Source organism: Grampus griseus (assembly GCF_964374135.1).
Source record: "Grampus griseus genome assembly, chromosome: 1".
NCBI lineage: Eukaryota > Metazoa > Chordata > Mammalia > Artiodactyla > Delphinidae > Grampus > Grampus griseus.
The window spans coordinates 107474350-107480349 of record NC_139017.1 but is presented as its reverse complement, the minus strand read 5'-3'; the positions used below and the strand labels follow the sequence as shown (position 1 = coordinate 107480349).

At 34.1% G+C, this 6000-nt stretch overlaps 1 long non-coding RNA gene across 1 annotated transcript in view; it reads right to left on the bottom strand.

Annotated features, from left to right (window-relative positions):
• Positions 1 to 3272: 3272 nt before the first annotated feature.
• LOC309834157 overlaps positions 3273 to 6000 on the bottom strand; it is a 43369-nt gene continuing 40641 nt past the window's right edge. Inside the window, exon 3 of the long non-coding RNA XR_014297841.1 lies at positions 3273 to 3307. This is a non-coding gene — a long non-coding RNA (uncharacterized lncRNA). The remainder of the gene's footprint in view (positions 3308 to 6000) is intronic.

Sequence of the window (6000 nt, the reverse complement as noted above, 5' to 3'; positions counted from 1 at the left end):
AAAGCTTTGACCCTAGGCATGAAATGACCATTAGACAACAAGAATAATTTTTTTTGTATGAATTGTGGAACATCACTAAAGTCCCATTTATATTCTGAGACCATTATTATTAGGTCCTAAGAATATCACCAAGATGTTCCATCAAGGCAGGGATCTTTTTTTGACTGCTGTATCCTCAGCATCTAGAATAGTACTTGACACATACTAGATATTCAATAAATATTCATGAAAACAAACTAATGAAAATTTTCATACCATCAAAGAAATTCAAATTTGACCAATCACATCAAAAAATATCCACAAGATATCATGTGCACATGGTATTGTAAGGATCTGATATAATGAAAACTAACCACTTAATAATAGTGATCTGAAACAACACATAGCATTTCAGGAAATTAATTGTATCATGTCAATAGAATTTATAAACTACCTAAGAAAATGTAAATTAAGCTATGAATATAGCAATAGTGTGATTTTTTCTGAGGGAGAAAGAGACAGAGAGAGTAACAGTTATATTAGAGGAAAATCCTTTGTTTACAGGCAGGAATATTTCAAAAACTCTTTGAATGTCTGAAAGGAGGTTATATGATACATCTGGAAAAGTTGGAAAAAATTATAAGACATTAGCAAACCAAATCCAGAAGAATATATAAAAAATAATAACCAAGTTGAATTTATGACCAAGTTGAATTTACCCTAGGAATCCAAAGATGGTTTAATATTAGAAAATCAATGTAATTTACCACATTAATGGATTAAAAAGGGAAACTATATTGTCATTTCAATACACATATAAAATTATATTATAATTCAACCACCATTATTCATTAAAAATGAAACCTTTGAAAACTTTATTAACCTGATATTATGAACTTTAATGTCCAATCTTAACCTTTAAAAAAATTTTAAAAGAGGGCATTAAATCTTCAAGTAGGATGAGAAATTAGACACAAAAGAGGAAGAATTCTAAATTCTGAGGAAAACAAATCACTTAAGAGTCTATAAATCATAAAAAATTACTGTTGATTATGAAAGTCTCAAAGGGTCAAGGAATAATTTATTCTATCTACTTGGCCACTGTACTGAGAAATGATTTACAAAGCTTTAACAGTCACTGAGGAAAGTAAGATTCCTATGCAGTTAAAAGAAAAAATAGAAGATACAATAGTTGGGAAGACAGATACAAAACTGTAATTACTTTCAGGTGACATATAAAATCCAACAGAATTAACAAATAATTAAAACTAGTAAGAGAGCTCTGTAAAGTTACCAGACACAAGATCAATTTATAAAAATCAATAGCACCAGTCTGACACATAAAGAGCTAGATGTCATCACTACCATCCTCCCAAGAAAAAAAGCTGAATAACTGAAAATCAACAATTCTTCTTAGATCCATCAAAGAATTAAGGCCACATCACTATCTGCTGCCCCATTAATATAGAGAATCACAGCTTACCAAGAACAGAAGCCCAGGAGCTAAACATTGCCACTGAAGCCAGTACCAACAGAACACAAACTATAAATGATGAACTGCAAGAGGCTCAGTGCAGCTAAACTTAAGAGTTAAAAACTCCAGGGGGCCTTAGAGGAACCTCCACACTTTCCTGAGCTTTTGCTCCAGGAGCCCTACCAGGTTCTCAGAAGTGAGAACTGGTGAAAAATTCTTTCAGATTTTTAGCAGGGGGAGAAGGAAAAGTAATCATTTTGAAATATGCCCAGAGCATTCTGTTCTCCTTAACAAAAGGCTGTCCTCAAGGGAAACAATATTACCTAACCATACAGCTTGGGTTTTACAAGAGCCCAGTCAACTTTGAGAAAGAGAAATACTCAACTCCAATCTCCCCTAGACTTCCATGTGGGGAGAGGAAAATACCCAAATCCAACCCTCACTAGCCTTCCACATGGAGGAAGAGAAATACCCAACTCCAGAGCCATTTAGTTTTTCCTGTCTTATCAAAGGAAAAAAAATCTATAAAATGTGTGAAGGTCACAGCTCAGGGGACAAGCACACTAAAAAAATGAGACCTAATTATAGGACTATAAGATGCTTCCCCTTCCCTCACACCTCATCATCACATGAATAAGGCTGCAGTATAATAACAGGGGATAACAGACAGAAGAACTGGAAGCCTCAGAACCAATTTAAGAAGGAGTCTCTAGGGAAGCCCAAAACATCCAAGGAGACAAAAATAGACACTAGAGGAAATTTTTGTCTCTGACACCTAAAGCTACAGCAGTAGCATACCCTAACTAATAGCCAGAGAGTGTAAAACCTCAGATGAAAGGCCTATTTACCTCAGTTCCTTTCACCCAATACACAATGTGTGGCTTTCAACCAAAAATTACAAGGCATGATAAAGGCAAAAAAATAGTCTGAAAAGACCAAAAGCATCAGTACCAGACTCAGATAGAGCAGAAGTTTTGGAATCATCAGATCAAGAATTTAAAATAACTGGAAAAGGGGAGAAGGATAAATTAGGAGATTGGGATTGACATATATAAACTACTATATATATAATGGATAACTAATAAGGATCTACTGTGTAGCACAGGGAACTTTACTCAGTACTCTGTAATGACCTATATAGGAAAAGAATCGAAAAAAGAGTGGAGATATGTGTATATATATATATATATATATATATATATATATATATAACTGATTTACTTCACTGTACACCTGAAACTAACACAACATTGTAAATCAACTATAATCCAATAAAAATTTAAAAAAAGAATTAAAAATAACTATGATAAATATCCTAGGGCTCTAATATAAAAAATTGACAACATGTAAAAACAGGTAAGTAATATAAGCAGAGACATGTAAGCCTTAATAAAGAATCAAAATTAAATGCTAAAAATCAGAAACACTGTAAAAGAAATGAAGAATGCCTTTGATGGACTCATCAGTAGACTGGACATGGCCAATAAAAGAATTAGTAAGCTTGAAGATATGTCAATATCTGAAAAGCAAAGAGAAAAAAGAAGAGAAAAAATGGAATAGAATATCCAAGAACTATGTGACAATTACAAAAATTCAATGGGAGTAGCAGGAGAAGGAGAAAGAGAAAGGAAAAGAAATTATGAATAATGGCTGAGAATTTTCCAAAATTAATGACAAATATCAACCACATATTAAGGAAACTCAGAGAACAAGTATAATAAAATTCAAAAAAATCTATACCTAGGCATATCATATTCAAATTGCAGAAAATAAAGACAAAAAATCTTGAAAGAAGCTGGAAATAAAAAATGCCTTACCTACAAAGGAACAGGATAAGAATTCTCTTCAGAAACCCTGCAAGCAAGAAGAGGGTAGAGTGATACATTTAAAGTGCTGAAAGAGAAACCACCAACCTAGAATTCTCTATCCAGCCAAATTATTCCTCAAAAGCAAAGGAGATTATTTTTGTATATGGTATTAGAGAATGTTCTAATTTTATTCTTTTACAAGTAGCTGTCCAAAAATAAACTCAAAATGGATTAAAGACCTAAATGTAAGACTGGATACTATAAAACTTCTAGAGGAAAACATATGCAGAACACTCTTAGACACAAACTGAAGCAGTGTTTTTTTGGATCCGTCTCCTAAAGCAAAGGAAACAAAAGCAAAAATAGTCAAATGGGACCTAATTAAATTCAAAAGCTTTTGCACAGCAAAGGAAACCATCGACAAACAAAAAAACAACCTACTGAATGGGAGAAGATATTTGCAAATGATATGACTGATAAGGGGTTAACATGCAACATATATAAACAGCTCATACAACTCAACATCAAAAAAACAAACTCAATTAAAAAATGGCCAGAAGAACTGAAGAGACATTTTTCCAAAGAAAAAATGCAGATGGCCAACAGGCACATGGAAAGATGCTCAACATCGCTAATCATCAGGGAAATACAAATCAAAATGACAATGAAATATCACCCCACACACATCAGAATGGCTATGATCAAAAAGAACACAAATAACAAATGTTGACAAGGATGTGGAGAAAAGGGAACCCTCATACACTGTTGTGGGAATGTAAATTGGTGCAGGCACTGTGGAAAACAGTAAGGAGGTTTCTCAAAAAACTAAAAATAGAACTACCATATGACACAGCAATTCCACTCCTGGATATATATCCAAAAAAACCAACAACACTAATTCAAAAAGATACATGCACCTCAATGTTCATAGCATTGTTATTTACAATTGCCAACGTATAGAAGCAACCTAAGTGTCCATCAACAGATGATGGATAAAGAAGATGTGGTAGATACACCTACAAAGGAATACTACTCAGCCATAAAAAAGAATGAAATTTTGCCATTTGCAGCAACATGGATGGACTTGTAGGACATTATGCTATGTGCAATAAGTCAGACAGAGAAAGACAAATACTGTATGATATCACTTATATATGGAATCTTAAAAATACAACAAACTAGTGAATAAAACACAAAAGAAGCAAACTCACAGATATAGAGAACAAACTAGTGGTTACTAGAGGGGAGAGGGAAAGGGTATGAGGCAATATAGTGGTAGAGGGTTAAAGAAAGTTTATTATGGGATTATATGAAATCGTGTATGTGACACTTTTGAAAATTGTAACGCACCACAGAATTTAAAGAATCTTTCATTCAAAAAAAAAAGTGAAGGAGAAATACTTTCTTAAACAAAGATTGAAGGAATTTGTCTCCAATAGACCTGTCTTATAAGAAATGTTAAATGAAATTTTGTGGTAGCCATCCTTTAAGACTGGCCCCCAGTGATTCTTGCCTCCTGATATACATGGCATTGTTTGGTTCCCTCTCTTAACTCCACAAGTTTTCAGATCAAAAGAAACTGTACTCAAAGAACTGTACTTAAGGAAATATACCCAAGAAGCCTCATCACCTCTGGACCTTATTTAGATGAGATTCTGGACTTCAAGCTGATTCTGTAGTGGGGTGAGATTTAGGGGAGTCTTGTGAGAAGGATGAGTCTATTTTGCATGTGAGAGCGACATTAATTATTGGCAGCCAGAGGGTGAACTGAGGTACTCAGCCTCCAAGATGGCCCCCAGTGATTCTTGCTTCCTGGTGTAGTCACCTCTCATACTGAGGAGAGCTGTCTTGTGCAATCAACAGGATATTGCAGGAATGTTGGAGTGTGACTTTTGAGACTAGGTCATAAATAACGTTGCAGCTTCTACCTTGCTATCTCCTGGATCACTTGCTCTAGCATACATCGGCCTCCATGTTGTAAGGATATTCAAGAAGCTCTGTCACAAGATTCATGTGACAAGGAACTGATCTGCCAACTGTCAACATCAACTTGTCAGCCATGTGAGTGAACCTACCTGGAGAGGAATCCCCCAGACCAAGTCAAGCCTTTAGATGACTGTGGCCCCAGTTGACATCTTGGTTACAATCTCATGAGAGACCTCAAGACAGAAACCATTCAATTAAGATATTTTTGAATTCCTGATCCACAGAGCTGAGTGATAATATTTATTTTTTAGCCACTAAGTTATGGAGTAATTAGTTATACAGCAATAGATAACTAATTCAGATTTCAATGAAAATTCTAGAAGATTTAACAATCACATCATTGAAATTACATGAAATAAAGGTTCATGAAAAACTAATCTAATTTTGAAAAAGATAAGTAAAATGGAAGAACTTCTTTCCCAGATATTAATACAATCTACAAAGCTATAGTAATAAATGTACTATGCAATTACACAGAAACAAATACACAATGTAACAGAATAGAAAGTTCAGAAACAGAAATTGATGTCTGATAAAGGCAGCACCATAAATCAATAGAAAAAAATAGATTACTTTCCAGATAGTGTTAGGAAAACTAGCTCAATATATCCAGAAGAATAAAGTAGTATTCCTTGATTTATGCCATACACACAGGGGAATGCCATCTGGAATAAAGTCTCAAGTGTAAAAGGCAAATTTTAAAAGCTAACAGAAGAAAATAAAAGGAAATATCTGAGTGATTTTAGGGTTGAA